Raw genomic sequence first — 21289 nt, 5'->3', positions numbered from 1 at the left:
TCCATTAGTTACTAGATTTATATGCCACTTTCCTGTTCAGAAAGAACTGAAGTGAGTTTTTTTTAAATGTGCATTAGGGAAAACAGGATCCAAACTTTTTTATTTTGAATAAAATTACAGATTTTTCTGTGGCTAAAAAATGATGCACATAAAATTGAATAGAAAAAAATACAACAAGATTTGCAAGGTTGACATGGCACGCATTTAGATTGGTCGGCTTATCAGCACACTCCAGTGATTTCATAAGGAACAGCATCCATAAAAATGTATGGTTTCAGCAATTATTTAGCACATGGGATGACTTGCTGAGGGTGGTCTAACTCAGGAGTTCTCAAAGTTTGCAATACCACAATCTCCTAAAATGATGTGTGACCCCACTAAAGAATAAAACTTAATGATGAATAAATAATGAAGTTGTGATTAGAATAAGATTTTGACAGATGGCCAGACCCATAGGTTTAACCGTCTCTCAAAACTCACTCCAGGCTTTGCACCCCATTGTGGACTTGTGAAAACAACACAGATGTGTGCCTTAATTGCACTCCCACTTTGTGTTCAGAAGAATGATTGCCTTCTGAATTCAAAAATGGTGAATCCCTCTCTAAGATGCTCATGAACCCCTCAGAATGATTGTGAGCCACAGTTTCTAACCCATGCCCAACAATAGCAGTGCCTTACAGGAAATGGGATCATCTTAACCTTTCTCTTTTAGAAAGGCATGAGTTTTGCAACAATGCTTATGACCATAGACAATCTAATAAAAATTACTATCATGGGAAACATTACATCAAACATTTTGCATTACCTGTAATTTCATAGAGATTTCCACAAAGCAAAGCTAGTCAAGCTAGGGCTGGTGAACCCCATCTTTGCAACTCTCATTAAGAGAAACCCAGGGCTCAAGCTGTCAGCCCTTCCTAAGCCAGATAGATGTGTTCTGCCAAGGTAATTCAGCATGCGTTTGATACAACCAACCTTAGAAGAGATATTTTTCCCCATCTCAGATTGTCAGCATTTTCTATTTTTAAACTCCTTGTCATAAGCAGCCTTAAATTATCTGAACAAAGAATGTCCTGCAGGATAAATGCTTAATACAATGTCAGAAGGATTGTTTTCTTTCCCCGCTACTATACTTTTGCTATGCAAAAATGCATGTCCCATTGAATGCATTACTGGGAACTACAACTTGGAATAACCACTGAGGTTTAGAGATTAGTAAGTAAGAAAGATGAAATTATTCAATAAGTCATTTCATTCTGATTTTTAAAAATCCAATTTGTAAATGGAAGCAGCAGGTAATCTGCCTGGATCCTTATGTTTTGGATGACATAAAATGTAGTTTGCACAGAACAGATAGGTTCACTTGTACAGTGACCCTCCACCATCCATCACAAATGGCCATCTGTGGAGGTCAGGAACCAGTCATGATGAATTTGATTTACACTGAACTAATTTGCAGCTTCCAGAATGCCACTGATGGGTGATTATAATTCAGCAGATATCTTGGAGAAGCTCTGGAAGACACACCCAAGATTTTGGGGGAGTCTGAAGGAGCTCTAGATCTTCTTTTGATTTCTCTTATAAAGCAGAAGTATCTTAACTTTTGTTTATGAGTGTTTTTTCACCACTAAAAGTGAAAGGATTTGATCCATGTTATTGACTCTTAATGACCTCCTAGATAGACCTTCTCCAGGATAATCTGGCACCAACATGGCCCATCAGCTCACCCAATGGTGCACTCATAACTGCTGTAATAATCCATCCATCCTGCTACTGGCTATCCTCTTCTTTTTCCTTCTACATTTCCCAGCATTATAGACATCTCAAGAGAACTACGTAGGTCTTCGCAAAAGGTGTCCAAAACAGCATAATTTGAACCTTGTCATTTGTGCCACAAGTGAGAACTCTGAACTGATATGTTCTATCATCCAGCTTTTTATTTTCCTGGCTATATATGGCACTCTTAGCAGTCTTCTCCAACACCAAAATTTAAAGGCATCAATACTCTTTCTATCCAGTTTCTTCAAAGTCCAATTTCTGCTTTCATACTGTAGAGTATTACAGGGAAAATAATTGCCTATATGATATCTTATTATCTTTTTTAAGACTTTCATCATTACCCTACCAAGTGCTAGTCTGTGGCATGTATTTATTGACTGCTGGTTCTTTTCCTGTTGATAGTCAATCCTAAAAGGTGTAAGTATGTATATGTGTTTGTGTGCATATATACTACACACACACACAGAGTATATATACTGTGTGTGTGTGTATGTATGTATGTATACACACACACACACACAAATACACAGTATATATTCTTAGTCCAATTTTTTCACTGTGCTCCTCCTTCTTCAAAGTCCAACTTTTGCTTCCATAGAGCATCACGGAGAATATCATTGCTTTCACTATTCTGATCTTTGAAGGTATAGACACATCATGGCCATCTGAATATCTTTTCCAAGGCCTTTGTGGCTGTTCTACCAAGTGCTGGTCTCTGGTGTGTTTCTTGACTGCTGGTTCCTTTACTGTTGATGTTTGATCCTAAAAGGCAGAAGCTATCCACCACTTTGGTATCTTCATTGTCAATTCTAAGGCTGGTTGTTCTACCTGGTGTCATTAGTCTGGTCTTCTTTATATTTAATTTTAATCCCATTTTTTTCACTATGCTCCTTGACTTTTATTAGCAGACCTTGCATTTTATTAAGCACATTCCACAGTGTGACATGATAACACAATCAAAGGTCTTTCTATAATCAGTGAAACACATAATGATTCTTTTTGGCATTCTCTGGCTTTCTTAATTATTCAGCTTGTATCAACAATAATGTCTCTTATTCCTCAGCCTTTTCTAAAGCCATCTTGAAATCTGGTATCTCCCCTTCCATGTAGGACTCTAATCTGAGTTGGTTGATCCTACATTTTATTTGCTAGAATGTGAAATTAACGTAACTGTAAAATGGTTGGCAAACTCTGTTAAGTCTCCTTTTTTGGCAGTGGAATGCAGATTGACTTCTTCTAATCTATTGGCCATTGTGTCATTCTCCAGATCTACTGTTTTAATTTGAATGGAATGTTTATTGATTCTTCTTCTGTCTCTTGTCATTTTTTTTTGTTGATATTCCATCAATTCCTTTAGCCTTCCAATTTGGTAATCTGCTACTATAACTTCATGGATATTATTGGATTGTTCTTCCCGTTGCCTTCTATAATCACACCAGAAACCATTTTAATGGATCTTCTAAATCCATTCCCATAGATATCTGCATCAAGTTTGTTATATCTCTACTTTTCACTATAGACCTGTCACTATATTTGACTCTCAATCACTTGCACAGTATGCATCACACACACACACCTTTTTTCCCCATTAAATGCGGAAATACATGTTCTGCCGCAAGCCATGTAGAGAAGGAAACCTTGAAATATCACAGTTTCATATTGAAACCTTGGGGTTGGCACATTTGTTTATTTATTCTTTAGTGTGAAATCCCAGGTTGTACAAACTAAATATCATGCTACTAAATAATTCTCAAGGAATTAATTTTGTTTGGAATCCAACCAAATGTTTGCTAAATCCTGTAACCTATCATCCACCGTCTTATATAGAAAAGGAGAATATATAGGGCAACCCAGAGCACCTGTTCACCATTGCAACTCCTTTGGGGGGAGATGGGTGGTGATAAATTTGATTAAATAAATAAAATGTAGATCAGTTTGTAAGGAGTTGTACAGAGATAAAATGTCTATTGCAAATGACACAGCATGAAGATATTGGCTGCCCATAGAGTATAACAGTACAGCTGACCTCTCTTCATCTCAAGATCTCACAGACAGAATGATAAATATGTAAAGATAGTATGGAGATCTGTTACCTTCCTTGATTTTACATTGTAATGACTGCAAAATACCCAGTCCCTTAAATTGCTAGCTTAAATCAAACAGGAATATTGAATGATTGCAACAGTAAGTCTTATAGCTGATAATACTGATAGTTTAAGGAAGGAGTTAAAAGGAGGGAATTCATTCAGCATGGAAATGATGAGGGCAGGGATACATCATCACTCTCAAGCCAGGCCTTTGTGAGCCTGAAGAAAAGGTTTAGAAGGAATGTCTCCCACTGGCAAAGGATATCATAAGCAATGTTCCTCTGCTTAATGTCAAATGGTCCCAGGGAAGCCCAGAGAACATTTTAGCAAGAACAATTCTGCAATTTGCTGCCATCAGATGTGGTAATACCCAACAATTCAAGCTTGACTCCTGCTCACTCCATGGACATAACTATGCAGTGTTCTGCCAAATGCACGGAAGTAGTTTGTCATTGCCTTCTGGGATTTTTTGTCTTCACATACTTGCTTAGAGTCCTTTTGTTACATGGTGATCTCTCATCCAAATACTAACCATCCAAACCTGAGTTCCAAACACAGAAATATTGGCCAGGTGCTGCTATCCATTGAGTTGGTTTTAAAAAGGGACCAGACAAATGTATAGGCATCAGCACTGTACCGCTCATCTTGACAGATGTATACTATAATTTGAATTACAGACTGTATATCAAATACTTGCCAGCAACAGTGAAAGCAGCTTAGCATCCTCCTATCCATGTCTTTGAGCTTCTGAAATGAAGCAGAATGCCTAATTAATGACAGAAAATGCTGACTAAAAGGGCCCATAAACTGATCCAGCCAAACTTTCCTTATATATCTGGTAGACCTCCATGCCAGCCTGAGACCTAACAAGATTTCCACTATGCCAATTCACCGGTGTGCGAGCTATCTAAAACTATAGAAAATAATGATGTTTGGAAGTGAAGCTAATTTCTATAATGTAAGGACCAACTGGAATACAACCCAAATAAGTGTGTGTGTGTGTGTGTGTGTTTCTTATAGACATACAGTGAGTTTCCTGTCTCTATTTTCACACAGAGTTCCAATCTCTTCTCACCCTGAGCCACTGGAACCAGTGATGGAAGAACTCCTGAGGAAGCTTCCAAGGAACTTAGCAAACCAGAAGGTGAGTAGCATTTGAGAGGGCAGAGACCACAACTCAGCCTACAAACTTTCTGAAGAACTGAAGGAACCATCCAAGGAAGTAATGGCATTTCAGATGGTCAGGGAATCCTTTTTGTGTTTTAACAGTGGAAGCAGGAATGAAAGTCTTCAAGAAGGCAAACTGCTCCCATTCCCACTCCCACAATTTACCTTCACCCACAAAAAAACTCAAAAAAGCAACCCAAAGCCTGTATTGTTCCGGCTGATTTGGGACCATTGTTAGGTTTGGAGGAAGTAAAGGGGATGGGGAAGGGGATGAAAGAGGCTTGCCTCCTAGAGGCCTTCCATTTCTATTCCTATTCTTCCGTAATGTGAAATAAGGCAAGATCAGGAAGCACGTTCTACATACTTATTCTGTCAGCTGCAACTCTCTTCTCTATTAAGTTTAAAAGTGCAGGTAGAATGGAGATCTCACTATCTCACTGAAGCAGGACTAGCTCACCCTAAAAGGAAGAAGGCAAATTCATTTAGTGTCATGAACTTGTCTCTTGAATTTTCCAAGCTTCTACTCCTCCTATAAGCTTCCTATATGCCCACAATACACAATCCTATTAGATCACAGTACTGCTATAGAATCAATCCCAATCCCATTGACTCTCATAGTAGACATTGTAGGAGGAGAGCCATGTTACTGAATAGCATTCAGAATACTGAACTCCCCACACAGGAAGATCAGTACACTAATCAATAGGGCCCAATCAATTCCCAGGGAGGATTTATTAAAAGATAGACCACAAAAAACAGAACACCACTGGTTTTCATCTACAGTTCCCAGCACAAGCCACTCGAATAATTATTAATAAACTACAATCCATATGGGAAAATGACACTGCACTTCCTCAGGCCATTGATGACAGGTCCTTCTTGCATACAGACAACCACCCAACCTAGAACACATTCTCACAAACAACAAGACACAACAGGTCAATGATACCAATATGGGAACCAGGCCCTGCAAGTAGCCCTGGTGTCTACACCAACTCAGGCCCCAACAACTTCACACACAAGGCTAGGAGTGCCTTCTCATGTTCTTCCTCTAATGTGATAGATGCCAGCATTTGTGAGTGTTGCTCCTCTGGATTATATGTAAGACAAACAAGTCAGACTGCCCAAAAAGAATTATTGGGCAGAAATTTGACATCAAAACTCAGAACAAGGACAAAGCAATAGCAGAACATTTTAACTTTCCAAGACATTCCAATACAGATCTCAAAGTAGCAGTTCTGGAACAAAGAAATTACACCAGCATAATTGAGCGTGAGACAGCTGAGCTTACACACATCAGTAGGCTTTTGGCTATCTCAGAAAGTCTGAACAAACACATATTTTTTTTAAAAAGCACACATTACACTTGCTAATTGATAAGGTACCTTCAATCTATCCCCCATGGAATCTTCATCTACATACCCACCCTATCTTCCCCCTTTACCTCATCCAAATGTATTTTAAATTCCATATCACTCAAGCCACTCCATGCATTTGATGAAGTAAGCCACAGCTCAGATCACAAAAGCTTATCCCTTCTAATATTTTTTTTGTGTGTGTTAAAAGATGCTACTTGCCAATTTCTTATTTTTGACTCTCCTAGTGATCCTTAAAGGACTGCCATTTTTGCATCACTTCTCCCTTTGCATAACAGTGCATGAAACTGCTTAAGATTCAGCTCCATCCTAGCCTCCAACAGTCTCGATACAAATGTTATTCTCCTTTTCGTGAAAACCTGGCGTTTTCTAATCCAATATTTCTTAATTTATCCTGAATGTTCATTATCTATGGCCAAAAGTTTCAGGGCTAGTCAACCCTCATTTAATTGGATCACCTTTTCAGATCACCTGTTTGACAATACGATTTGACAATGTGATACAAGCTAGCTCCATTCCCCTCTTGGGAATCTGACCTCAGGGCTTTCTGTACATGTGCTTAATTGTCTAATGAGCCAAATGAGATGCAGGAGCTGGGCAGTGGACTCCTGGCCTCAGGTCAGCCATTTGAATTCTGACATATGTTGAAGAATGTGCTACATCCATCAACAGAAGGCATTTACGACAATGATGGATAACATTCTATGGCACTTTTCCCATCAACATATGTGCCCCTTTGATTCAAACAAGTTGCTTCTTTGGGAGTAACAGTAAATAGAGGGAAGCCAAGATCTTACAGGATGAATTTTTGAATATCCACTTAGTCTTGATACCTCTGGGTGTCTTTCATTTATTTATTTGCATTCAACTTTTCATTCACAGAGTTCGAGGCAGCTTGCATGACCTCCATCCCATTTCATCCTCAAAATGATCTTGCAGGGTAGCGTACCCTTAAATGCAATCAGTGCATCAAGGGCACTAAGTGACCCTTGAGGCTGCATGGAGATTTGAACCTGGGTTAGCTTCATTTATTTATTAGATTTGTACCTATCCTGCTTCCAAGAGCACAAGGTGATGTATGGTCCCTTCTCTTCACCACAAACCTGTGAGTTAGGCTGGGTTGCAAGACAGTGACTGGCCCAAAGTCATCCATTGAGTTTCCACGGCTGAAAGAGAATTTGAACATGGGTCTCCCCATCCAAAACCACTACAATACACTGTCACAATGTTGGACTTCTGAGCGATGAAGTGACAACCTGAAGAAAGAAGGATTTCTATTTGGAACCTCTTTATTCATCACACATTGTCCACTACCTCAGTTGATGCCTATGAGAAAGTGATCCTCATTATTTCTCATCCCATTCTTCCCAGTCTGAAATAGGGGCAGGTTCCTGTTTTACATACTTCAATTCTTTTTAAGTGAATTGGAGTGCCATTGCAAATGTAAAAGAAACTCAAATGGTGCCTTGTTTCCTCAACTACCTCCATGCTTTTTGTGACATGAATGTGGAATGAATAAGGCTGTAAGGAACTTGCCAACCATTGGCATTTAGGAGCAGTTCTTTTCCTGCTAGTAAACTTATATTTATTTATTTATCAATTTTTTATCACCGCCCATCTCCCCCCAGAGAAGAGTCAGAAGACACTATCTGCAGATTTCAAGACTCTTTGCTATTTAGCACCTACAGAAGGACAAACAGACAATGACACCTTTTAGTGCTGGGGATTGCTTTTGCCTGGGGTGACTTGTAATCTGGAGGACTATGAAGTCTGTTTCTCCAATATTTTGGTCATTGATGAAGTAAAAGAAATCAGCAAAAATGCTTCTGCAACAGAGGCTTATCACCTGCTACAATTATACATCTATATATGCAGGTGGGGTGAGTGGAAGATTCACCACACCTCTTCATATCTTTCTATCCTTACAAACTATCCTTGCTTCTAACACATCCATATATCAGTTTAATCCCAACAGACTCTAAATGATATACAGATACAGATACACACACACACACACACACACTCCCATTCCAGGAAAGACCATAAATGGCTCTTCAGCTGGAACTGGGTACAAGGCTCTCCTGGCTGTGACTTACATCTACTGTTTGAGTAAGAGCCATGAATCCAAGAAGACATGCCTCCCTCCTATCTCATCAAGTCAATCCCCAAATCAGTAGACTTCTGAATTAACAGCCACTCCAACCTGATCGAGTTGAAGTTGAGATTGAACTTGTTTGAGCCTACACTTCTCAAACTTCTTTTCTTGGGATCTCAGTCAAGAATTACACTGCGGAGTAGCACTTGGTAGAGCAGCTATGAAGGCCTTGGAAAAGATATTCAAATGTTGTGATGTCTCTTTACCTATAAAGATCAGAATCATGCAAGCCTATAGAGTATCCCTGTGATACTCTATAGAAGTGAAAGCTGGAATTTGAAGAAGCAAGATAGGAAGAGTACTGATGCCTTTGAACTCTGGTGTTGGAGAAGAGTCCTGATGATACCATGGACAGCCAAGATTCATTCCTTTGCCAGGTGTATGCTTAAACAGAATAATGCTTAAAACCACACTTTCAAAAGAGACATTTTTCTAAGCGACGCTCAGCAAATCATAACTATTCTCATTTATTTGGGGTTTCTACATGGCCCCATGACTTCTGTACTCTCTCAACTTGTTTTCATTTAAGTCATGTAACAGAATATTTTCCCCCTGGATTGATTGATTGATTAATTTATATCCCACCTTTATTATTTTTAATAATAAATTAAAATTAATTTTCAAGGTGGCTAACAGACTCAGAACTGTGATTTTAATTAGCTGGGTCACAGTTGCTACCTATAACTGAGAAGACTTTAATCACTTTCAAACCCTCGGCTTTGGTTCACCTCCTAAGTAGCTTGGGGCTCAGAGTCATTTGTGCACTAGGCAAACAGCATGCATTAGCACATTCCTTTCAATGAGTATCCCCATTGTGTGCCTGGTTACTCTCTTGTAATCCCTTCCTCTCCAAGGAATGTAAATACAAACATTAACTCCCTTCTTGTTAATTATCCCAGCACCAGGGTGAGCATTCCAAAGAGTGGGAGAGTGAGGAAAAAGGAAAGCTGAAGTAAAATCGTAAGCACAGTTGCAGTCATGTGATTTTCCACTTAGTGACTGTATCACTTAGTGACCAAGTTGCTGGTCCCAACTGTGGTTGCTAAATGAGGACTACCTGTAATTCGCATAGTTATTGTTATTGTTATTTAAAAAAAAAACTGTTTTCCTTTATTCTATTTCTAGCACTACTTTCAACAAAAGTATAAAATTCCCAATATTTACCAGAAAATAGTGGGTGTAGACGCCGTTTTAATGACATAATACAGGACAGTATTATGGTCTCCCTTGCCATCTTCCCTTAATAGTCTAACTATACTCCCTATGTCATACAAGGCTTAACATACAGTATAGCATACAGTATAGCATAAAGGCAGATAACATTTTGTTTTTCCTCTCTGAAGACAGTAAGATAGACACTTACTTAGGAAGCAAGTCCCACTGAAATCACAGAGGCTTACCTTGCAACAGGCAATTCAGTGGAATTCCAACTGAGTAGAAAGTCAGTGTAAAGCGGAAAACTTTTGCCAATTTATCAGCCTTTCAAAATATAGCTACAGGTTTTTAATAACTCATTCTGACACTTTGACAAGGAAAGTATTCAGAGAAAGGACAAAACAGAGGCTTTCTATTTCTTCATTTCTGAAATACAGCTCTACAGTGACATCTTTTTTCTCAAAGGCAGCTCATGAGGTCCCATAATGGAGATGACAAGTCGGGGGAGACAAACATACATGCCTACACTCAGAGAAAGAAAGAGAGAGCGCATTTCTGATCAGTCACTGAGCCGAAGGGCTTCTGCTTCTTAATCACTCAAAGAATCCAACATTTTCTAAGCTAATTCCTCTTTCCCAAAATCATCATCCTTATCTGCAGGCTACTGATTCTTATCTGCAGGTTTGGTGATAATTGATGTTGTCTTGCCACCTGCTGAAAATGCAGCATCACCATCAGGCTCATTTTAAAATTAGACAAAAGGTGTGAACTTAAAGCAAATGACAAAAAAGAAAAAGTATAATCGTAACTGTCAAATGCTGTCTGAATTACAGAAACGTCCCTGACCTTGTTGCTTTCTTTTCCGTTCTGATTTTTTAAAGAGGGGTAATACGTGAGCTAGAACAAAAGCAGCACAAATAGATGGCAATAAAATCTTCGGATTTGAAGAGGTAGGTGAAAAGCACTGGAGAAGCTTAATGATCACATTAAGGAGAAAGGAAAGCTAGTAGTTAAAAAAGGAATTTCCTGATCCATTTTACCAGAAAACCATTCTGACAATACCCATCTCAGCCATTTAAGTAATGGGCCATTTTAGATTTTTTTTAAAAAAGAAATGTTATAATGACAAGAATTTTAATATCACCCACCAAGTGATTAAAGAAGGTAGTTTATCCATCTTTCCCTGTAATTTGTTCCCCCGTGACATTAAGAAGGTTTATCGCCTCATATTCATCTTATAATGAATAATCAATTGTGATTTTACGATTAAGTAATTCACTTGAACAGCATCCACATAAATGAGTGTATGTGTGTATGTGTCGGTATGTATACAAGCACGCTCATGCACGCACACCCAGATATGCTGTGCAGAGATACCACAGCCACTATGATGGCTGAATGCACAGGATTCCTTTGTTGCAAAGCTGGTCATGAGATGATAACTCAAGTCTTTAGAATCAAAAAACAATTCAGAAAAATGGAATAATATTCTCATTATTTTGTTCGTTTCTTTACTTACTATACTTGCATGTTATCCATTCCTAGAGGCTTTAGACCAATGTTTCTCAACCTTGGCAACTTCAGGATGGGTGGACTTCAACTCCCAGAATTCCCAGCCAACCAGTTGAAGTCCACCCATCTGAAAGTTGCCAAGGTTGAGAAACACTGCTTTAGACAGTTAACAATAAATGATTTAACCCCACACTCCCAAAACCTTAAACACATGCAGAAACAATATCCATGTAAATAAGCTATGCGCACTACAGACCCCCACCTGCATATTGTAAAGCACCCTCCTCTTGTAATATTTTTTACAAGTTTCCTGAGGCATAGGAAGCATGAATTGGACCATAGCTCTACTGGGAAGGAGTTCCAGAGCATGGAGATTTGATGGACAAAGCCCGCCTCCAAGGCCATCCCAGTTCCATGAGGATGGGACCTGGAGATAGTTAACTATATGAGATCTGACCGAAAGGTGTAGATGAATGCCAGAGGAGGCAGTCTTTCAGATGACCAGAACTGGAACCATGTAAGGCTTTAAAGATGACAACGAGAACCTTGACTCACAACCCATCACTGCTCAAGCCACCTCATGTACCAACTGTAGCTTCTGGATATTCTTCAAGGGCAGCTTCATGTACAGTGCATTACAGTAATGTAACTGAGAGGTGACTAAGGTGCAAATGACCATGAGCAGTGACTCCCAATCCAAGAATGGTTGCATTTGGAACACCAGATATAACTACGCAAAAGCTTCAAGCAGGAGCTATGAGTCCCACCTTGTTGACCATCACTGAGTGGCAGTGGACAACCCCATTCAGAGACAAAGATAGTATTTCCAAGGAGGTCTTTCTCTTGTCTCTTCATGAGAGGAAATGTTCAGAACCCAGCTCTTGCAAAGCAGGCAGTCTAACTTTTCTTCAAGAAGAAAACCTGCCAGTTAACAATATTTCTTAGCTACCTTGATGCAGGTGCTATATTTAAAATCAACTCTGCTGCTTAATAACTATAGCATCCTTTGGTTTAAGTTATCTTTTATTTGGCGGATGGGTGGTTCCAGTTCTGGTCATCTGAAAGACTGCCTCCTCTGGCATACATCAAAAACTTCCAACCAGGCCTCATATGGTTAACTATCTCCAGGTCTTCTCCCTGTGGAACTGGGATGGCCTCGGAGGCGGGCTTTGTCCATCAAATCTCCCAAGCTCTGGAACTCCTTCCCAGTAGAGCTACAGTCCAATTCATGCTTCCTATGCCTCAGGAAACTCGTAAAAATATTAAAAGAGGAGGGTGCTTTATAATGCTTTTAGTTATCTTTGGTGGATGGGGAAAATCAAGTTCTTCAGTAAAATCAAGTTGCAATGTTTTGTATAAGACATATGATTGACCAATAAAGGGAGATGCGTGTTTGCTGAAGGGCTAAATGTAGAAACTGATCTTCCTTGAAACTGGCTTTGGGAGAGCAGGAGGAGGAAGGGTGGAGGGACAAATTGCACATGTCCATAGTGTACCGTCAACTTCATTAAAGGTATGTGGTAGCTGGCCTTCCTTTAATAAAGGAGGTATTTTTAAGGGGACAGAGAATTGGGCTCTACTTTCTTGCAACTGCATAAAGGTAATCCTGATATAATTGTATCGGAACAGTATTAAAACTGGGAGTGGGTGTTTGTGGAGTCCTGGGTGGCTGCTTATATAATTTATCTAGATTCTTTTTATTATTCTTACTTTTTTCTCTTTCAGGTTCTTTTTATTTACTTATTTTTATTGTTTCCCCATTTTAAATGTAAGCCACCCAGAGGCATTTTGGAGTGGGGCAGCCTCTAAAACGACTGAATTAATAAATCAATCTGCACGATAGTTCATTAAAAAAGAAAAAAGAATGCATTGGTCAAATCCTGCACCGAAAGGGTTGTGATACAATTACAGAACATTTTAACAGTTATTTGTCTTGTGTTGGTGCATGAGTACTTTTCTGTTAGTGGGCCTGAGCAGGAAGGTGGAAGTAGACAGGAATAAATTAAAGGAATTAAAAACTGAAGCAAACCATGCTTACCATCTCCCATTACAAAAAACAAAAAGCGGAGGAGGGGGAGGAGAGAGATTCCAAATATATTCCTAATTTCAGAAACCCAAAATCAAGGGACAATTTCTTGTTTTAAAAAGCAACCTCAGCATTACATTCGGTAAAGCTATCTGGTGATCATCCTATAATCACTGTATCATTATAATCATTACTAGCAAACAAGCAGCTGAAATTGCCAAAAATGTTATGGGTAAATAAGAGGGTTATTTATGTTTACCTGCTGATTTTTAGCTACATGCTGACAAGCCGGGATCTAGGAAAAGCAGCCCACAAAATAGATGGTGGTGGTTGCCATGAAAACACTGAATACTGTTGAGCTACAGCTAGGTCTTGTTTAGTGCAGATAATGATTCCCATGAAATGGTTGCATTATTCAAATTCTCACTATGAGTAGTCCTCATTTCATGACTGCCTCATACAGTGACCATTTGCAGTACAACGGTGATGCAAAAGTAACTTTGCTACCAATCCCTGCATTTACGACCTTTGCAGGTCTGTAAAGCAAAGGAAAGCTGAAGTAAGATCGTAAGACCAGTCATGGTTTCAACTAGTGCAATGACTGCTTTGCTTAACGACCAAGTTGCCAGTCCCAATTGTAGTCACTGAACAAGGACTATCTGTATTCAAAGTGATATTTTTATGGAAAATATGGTAATTGGTTCCAGTTTGATGGAAATAGACAATATTTTTTTTAAAATATAAATATATATATATATGAAATATTAATATTGATTGCAATCCTCAATCCATACATGATGGATTGTAATGATAGAATGAGGTAATCTTTTAAAGATTCCCTCATTCTATCATTGTAATACTTCTATTCCTTATAGATGTTTGCAAAGCACAAAAAGCTGATGCAACTTTACCTTTTTCTTTTATTTCCCCTGTGTGTTTTACAATATTGCATACCGTAGATTCAGGCATTCCAACATCTCATCCTATTTTAGCATTGTGATGACCACATGCATGTCATTCAATTATATCAAATTTTTGCTCAAATGTAGTAACAAGCCTCTTCTTTTGTGAGCTTGTATTGTTTTCCTCTGATGGAATCTTCCTCTTCTCCATTTTGCACACATGAAGATTAGCTGTGTCTAAAACCCTAACCACACCTGCACATGCACTAGCCTCACATTAACTGAATTTCGGTTGCATTAAACCCAACTTGGTACCAATTTACAATCTGCACTAAATCGAATATTGCATTATTTGAACTTGCATTAATCGTGACCTAACTGTACAATCGCTTGTTGAGGAAGACTACTACCCAAAGTGAAAAGATTCTCATTCTGCTGTTGAGTGGCTTATCCAACTATCCTTCCAAAGGGCTCCAGATAGGATCTTCCTATCTTTTGGAGTTGCGGAAGGAGACAGAGTCCAAGTCTAACCGGAAAGGACTGAAGCTACAGCAGGAGCACAGTGTGAGATTTCTGCTAGGAATCCACTCTGACCTGGCTGACAGCTCCATCACTTGAACTCATGCCCTTAGAGACAGAAAGTGTCAGACTGCTGGGCTATCTCAGCCATTCTCCAATCAGCACCTCTGACATGTTTTCTTGGCCTCTTCTCTACCTCTTCAAATTAAATCCAGTTCACTGAGTACCCAAGAACTCTGTTTCAGAGCTTTCTCTTTTCCTCCCCACTACCTTGTCCTTTGTAAGGCACTTAGAGGTTATTGATTTTTTTTTTCTTGCAATACAAAGCAGCGTGATTACTTAAGCTGGCTCTCATGTTGAAAACTTCACCACTTTTGTTAAAGAAAAATAAAGGGCGGGACTCATTCCGAGTTTGATGCTGCATTCATATATGTGGGTGTGTTCAGAGTATTAAAATGTGACCAAGTGACTGAAGCCCCACCCCATTTTAACACACATCACATGCACTGCAGGCAGGTAAAAAGGGATGGTACTTCAATTGCCCAGTTGTGCCCATTATGTGCATGCTGTAGACCCCCCTGTAGTCATGTACACACTGTTGCAATTCTGTTACAAGGGCAGGGAAATATTTTGGGCAATCAGTTGATACTGCATTCATATGGTCAGTATTTTTCTAGCTATATACTAATGCTGTGCAGAAAAAAAAAATCTGCATTTTATTTCTATCTGCTGTCATTCAATAAGATGAATATAGCCTTTTTACCTCTCCACCTACCTCACAAGTCATGATAGAATATGTCTTTCCTTGTACATCTTCTTTGATCTGCAACATGTCTGCCTTTCCATGCTTCAGTTAAATCCCGGAAGAAAACCTCATTAATTTCTCCCACTGGGCTGTTTTAGATTGGGAAATGTGGGTAGCCTGGGTTATGGATGGTGATCATTAGCTGCTATATAAGCTTTGTTGAATAAACAGCCCTGGATGATTAGTGGCAAAATTAGCAGGATATATGAACTGTAGCAGGTGGGAAAATGTTACATATATATCCAAAGATAATATTGTGGCCAATGATTCAGTAAATAAGGATTTTTTTTAATCTGTTCAATCATGTCTGATTCTCGGAGACTGCCTGGACAAGTCTCTGCAGTTTTCTTGGCAAGCTTTTTCAGGAGTGGTTTGCCATTGCCTTCTTTCTAGGGCTGAGAGAGCACAACTGGCCCAAGGTCACCCAGCTGGCTTCGTGCCTAAGGTGGAACTAGAATGTACAGTCTCCCAGTTTCTAGCCTGATGCCTTAAATGCTATACCAAACTGGCTCTAAACAAGGATAAATCTGGTGGAGGCCAACTGCTTTACCAGTAGCAACTAGAAATGGAAGGATGTGGCCTGGAACAATTGCAGTTGTGTATATAGTGCTGAGGATGAAGCCCATTTGTTCAACAATATAATTCCTGGGAAAATAACCAATAGCTGAAAGCAAGTATCTAATTTCTCTCAATCCCCAGTAGACCTTAGACTGTCAAGATGTGAAGCATATCAGAAAAACAAATCACATTGATGGTTGCCAACCTCTAAACAGAAATAGCAGTAAAAAAAAGAAGGGAAGCCGCAGAGGCTTCAGAATGATGGAAGTAGGAGCAGGGTCATGCTATTCTTGTATACGAGAGATAATCCCATGACAAACCTTTGTCTGGAGGAACTCTTCATGCCTACCTGGCATTCCTGTATAACTCATTCATATGGCCACTGAACATGCTGCCATAAAGGGCAGTGCTTTGAAGCACTGTTGTACAGTGCAATCACTCAAAAATATAAGAGTCTGTGTCACCCCTCTAAATTAGATGTTCCAAAAATAACACTAAATTTCAAGTTAAAGAACTCTTGATTTGCCAAACCATCATTATGGTTGTAAGATCTATGAGCTAGAATGTGTGTCATTTGATTTCTCATATTCTCCATTCATAACCAATAAGAAAAGTCAGCATTCCCTCTCCAAACAATTCTTTCTGAGTGCAAGCACCACAGTATCTACTGATTAGACACTAGAGACATTGAGGAAGTATGGAGTTTCCAAGACAGTCAAATTACAGCATGTAAACCCTGGTCAAGATCAGCAAGTTTCAAACACAGGTACTGTGACCATATGTCCTTTATTATAAAGGGCAGTCCTTTAGTTCAGAAAGCTATCCTTTACATTTATTTACTTTTCAAAAACTCACCTTTGTCCTTTATTTTGGTCATTTAACTTCTACCATACAGATGGTACCACTTAATGCACAGTCTTTCACATTCATGTGAAAAATATGGAAATTGAATTGTCTTTTTAAAATAAATTTACATATACTGTTCGATTTTAGGTATTTTTATTAGAATGTGCATTTTTGTACAGTTTTTCTTGGTTTTGCTCTTGAATTTTCCTTTGTAAAGCAAAGTTATTAACATAAAGAATTAATTTTTTTATCCTTATGAACGTCTTTCAGATTTGCCTCTTTTTCAGGTTTGTCCTTGATTTTTTCCAGGAAAATATGGTCACCATAATTAGAGGACACAAGAACAGATGAAGCAGGCAAATCAAAGTGGCAGAATCAAGTTATGGGGTGGTGGGGTTAAACTCTGTCTTGTTATGGAGCATAGAAGAATGGAAGAGCCTGGCTGCACCATAGCCACATTCTATCTAAGCCAGCATTCTGTTTCTTCTGGCAAGTCAATACTGCCACAATAACTAGCTATAGATTATTTTATGAAAATGTTCCAACTTCATCTTCTAGTACTAGAGGTTCTTGAAAGTAGGGAATATCTCCTGAGGTATCTTGAATGTTCACATATCTACTGTACAGAATTTCAGTATACTCCTATATGTCTTCTTGTCTCTTCTAACGGCTCTCAAAATTCTTTAAGATCCTTCTTAAGATTTTTATCTTTCTTGACTCCTCTTCTTAGCAATTCCCATCATTTGTTCTGGCATCCAATTTGCTTTCTTCTGTTGTCTGATCTTTGTCAGTCTCTTTTCACATTCATCCTTAACTTCTTTGTGATTATATTCCATATTTTTTCTGGTTCCCTATTAATAAGGTTCAGGACTTCAAAGTGCTTCCTGATGTTCTTCTTGAAAATGATGGATGCACAAGATCATGACATGGAAACTGGCTGGCTTTGTACTTCTGCTTTAAAACTTGCACATGAGCAGTTTTGTTCCTCAGTCAGTCCCTGGCCACATCTTTGCTGCTATAATTGAGCTCTTCCTTTATCAATGATAGAATCAATTTGATTTTTGTATACTCTAGTGATGTCCATGTATGTAAGTGTTGTTTGGTTGTTGGAAAACTGTGTTAGAAATGAAGAAATCATAGGTTTGCCAACAACTGATACATAATTCTCCTGCTTCATTTCTGTTTCCTAGGCTATTTGCAACTTTGGCATTCCTGTCTACAACCACAAGCAGCACATTTTTTTTGCATCTTCTGTCATTTTCAGATTGAACTTAATCATAAAACACATCAACCTCCTCTTCTTCTTATCATTGGTTCGAGCATAAACTTGGATAATTGTCATATTAAAGGGTTGTCTGTGAATTAATACTATTTGGTCATTTGCTGTATTGTACCCAATTACTAGCTTTGCTATATCCTTCCTGACTATGCAGGTAACACTGTTTCTTCTTTTTGTGTGTGTCCTGAGTAGTAAACTGTATGATCTTCTGTCTGAAAGTGCCAATTCCAGTCCATTTCAATTTGTTGATGCCTAAGATATCAATATGTAGTTGATTCATTTCATTTTTCACTGTGTTGAGTTTTCTTATGTTCATGCTTCTTACATTCCATGTTCCCACTGTATGGCTGTATTTACAGCTTTTTATTTTTTTCCCTTACTATCAACATCAACAACTAGATGTCCTAAAGGTTTTATCTATCCATGTCATAAACACCATTAGTACTCTAAAAGATCTTCAGCTGTTCCTCAGTGGTATGTTGAGTGAGAGAGCAGACATTAAGTAAACTTAGTTGGAAATAACTGTCAATAGTCTTACCTGCATCCTTTTTCTTATATACCACTGAAGCAAAAGGTTCTGGAGTCCTTTTGCTTCTGTGGTATATGCTCTGCCATTCAACTAAATTATTGAAGACCATGCGTTTATATTTAGTTGGATCTCTTCACAACATTAACTTCCACTTGGTAGTTTGTGTCAATTTCCTTTTTTTTCCCCAGATTTTTTTTTTAGTTAATTGTGTATTTACCTCATCAGCATAATCATCCTCAATTATGCAATTAGTTTTCATACATGTAATCATTTGAATATGTCATTATGTCTAATTACACCATTAAAAATGTATGAGATAAAATTGTTTTCTTTTGATTGATAGGTATGGGGGAAGAAAACTATGGGGGAAGGGTGGCCCTCTGTCTTTCAAATTATTTTGCATTAAAAACATTCAAGCTATTTTTTTTTTTACATTAAACACTGCAGGGCCAGGAATGCTCTGTTGAAAATAGTTATATGCAATATTTTAAAAGCTACAGTTATTAAAAATAATCACTGCATAGGATTGATTGAGGAGTTGCTTCCATAACTGAAGCTTACCTCAGAGCCAATACAGGAAGCTATGGATAGATGGTCAGGTTTACTGTAACCAATAACATGGTTTGACTGTAAGGGTCTACCAGCAAAGATTTGTCCCCAAAACAAGAACGTCAAGAAAAAAAAATCCTAAATGTAGAAGCTGTTCAGCAGTGGAAGAGATTGCACTGAGAGCTGATGGACTCTCCTTCACCGGAGGTGTTTACACAGAGACTGGATGGATGTTTGTCAGGGATGCTATAGATTTTACTAAGGAAGTTGCTGCACTGGGCAGGGGGTTGGACCAGATGATCTCCAAGGTCTCTTCGAATTCTTGTATTCATTTATTCTATTATTCTAAGTTCAAACTTTTGTGTCACTTCAAATGCAAACACTTGTCAATGGAGAAGTTTCGGTATTTGACTGCAAGCCATTGAGCACGAAGGGAGCAAAGGAGCAGCCGAGAGCAACAAGTTGGGAAACGGGGCTTTCCTTCAGCCCTTTGGAAAAATCAGCTTCTTTGAGTTTCTACTTTGTGGAGTCCTTGGTGCTGTCTGAGCCTTGTTGTTTTCTTGCAGATGTTTCATTGCCAGACTAGGCAACATCTTCAGTGCGAGGAGGGAGTGGGCCTTGCTCTCTGTTTGTGTACTGTGGTTTGCCCTGCTTGTGTTGGCAGGGGTGTTGTTCTCTCCTTGGGAGTTCTTCAATTGGCTTTTTGTTTGCTGCTTGGTCGTACTGTGCTGTTTAATGGTTCATCTGGTGTTAATCCTAGTAGGCACAATACACCCTAATCGAGGAACTATTAACTCAGGCAATCAACCAAGCAGCAAACAACAGCCCAATCAAAGAACTCCCAAGGAGAGAACCACACCCCTCCCAACACAAGCAGGGCAAGCCACAGTATATAAACTGAGAGCAAGGCCCACTCCCTCTTCGCACTGAAGATGTTGCCTAGTCTGGCAATGAAATGTCTGTAAGAAAACAACAAGGCTCAGAGAGCACCAAGGACTCCACGGTTCAACCCTGGACTACAAATATTCGCTTTGATTAGTTTCTACTTTCCCTGAATGTTATCCAGGTGAATATTAAAGAAGAATTATTATTTCAATTTAAAAGTCCATGCTTGCGCTTATTTTTCCTTGTTCCATGTGTATTCATGTGTATTTCCATTGACTGTATGTAGGTCATTCAAGGAGAACTTTTTTCTGTTACACGTAATCCTCACTTAACAACCACAATTGGGACTGGAAGTTCAGTTGCTAAGTGATTCCAACATGATGTTATTATCTTTTTTGCGGCAGCTGTTAAGTGAATCACTGTGGGCATTAAGCAAACCACATGACTGTTAAGCAAATCACGCAGTTCCCCACTGATTTTGCTCACCAGAAGCTGGCTGGAAAGGTTGAAAGTGCAGTCATGTGACCACAGGACACTGCAACAGTCATAAATGTGAACTGGTTGCCAAGCGTCCAAATTGTGATCACGCGACCATAGGGATGCTACGGCAGTTGCAAGTGTGAGGACTGGTCATAAGTCAACTTTCCCCAGCACCATCCTAAGTCCAAAGTGTCAAAACTTGAAACAAATTTGTTGATCCAACTGATCCATAAATGTTACAACATTTCTTCTTTTGTGGTGAGAGGAGATTCAAAACATAGAACATGGAAATCTTTGTATCCTAGTTATTTTGTTATTGTTGTTGTTGTTTTGCTTTAACATTTGTAGGAGGAGCCAAGGAAGAACACAAAGGATAAAGCCATCAGAGACCTCTGGTAATCCTTCATCAATTCAGTTATGGCAAAGAACTCCTCACTTTTTTGGCAACTTAGAGCTGGGGGCCTTGGGAAATCTCCTTGAAACCCGGCTAACCAAGTCCCTGTACAAATATGGGATGAGCACTTCAGAAATTTGTACTCAGAAACTAACCAAGCAAACAGTACTGAACTCTCAAGGTTTGCCACACTGCAGACTTGGCCACCAGTCTCTCCCTCTGGAGCTGCCAAGCTGACTGAATCTCTTAAAGTGGGAAAACCCTCTATGCAGTGTGTCTCAACCTT

The 21289-nt window shown here is 39.0% G+C and overlaps 1 protein-coding gene across 1 annotated transcript in view; it reads right to left on the bottom strand.

Moving 5' to 3' along the window:
* Positions 1–21289, bottom strand: part of MDGA2 (MAM domain containing glycosylphosphatidylinositol anchor 2) — a 500250-nt gene that overhangs the window by 256245 nt on the left and 222716 nt on the right. The gene's annotated exons all lie outside the window — the stretch shown is intronic.

This window comes from Candoia aspera, chromosome 1 (assembly GCF_035149785.1).
Source record: "Candoia aspera isolate rCanAsp1 chromosome 1, rCanAsp1.hap2, whole genome shotgun sequence".
In the NCBI taxonomy this organism is placed as follows: domain Eukaryota; kingdom Metazoa; phylum Chordata; class Lepidosauria; order Squamata; family Boidae; genus Candoia; species Candoia aspera.
This window is presented reverse-complemented; position numbering and strand designations above follow the sequence as displayed.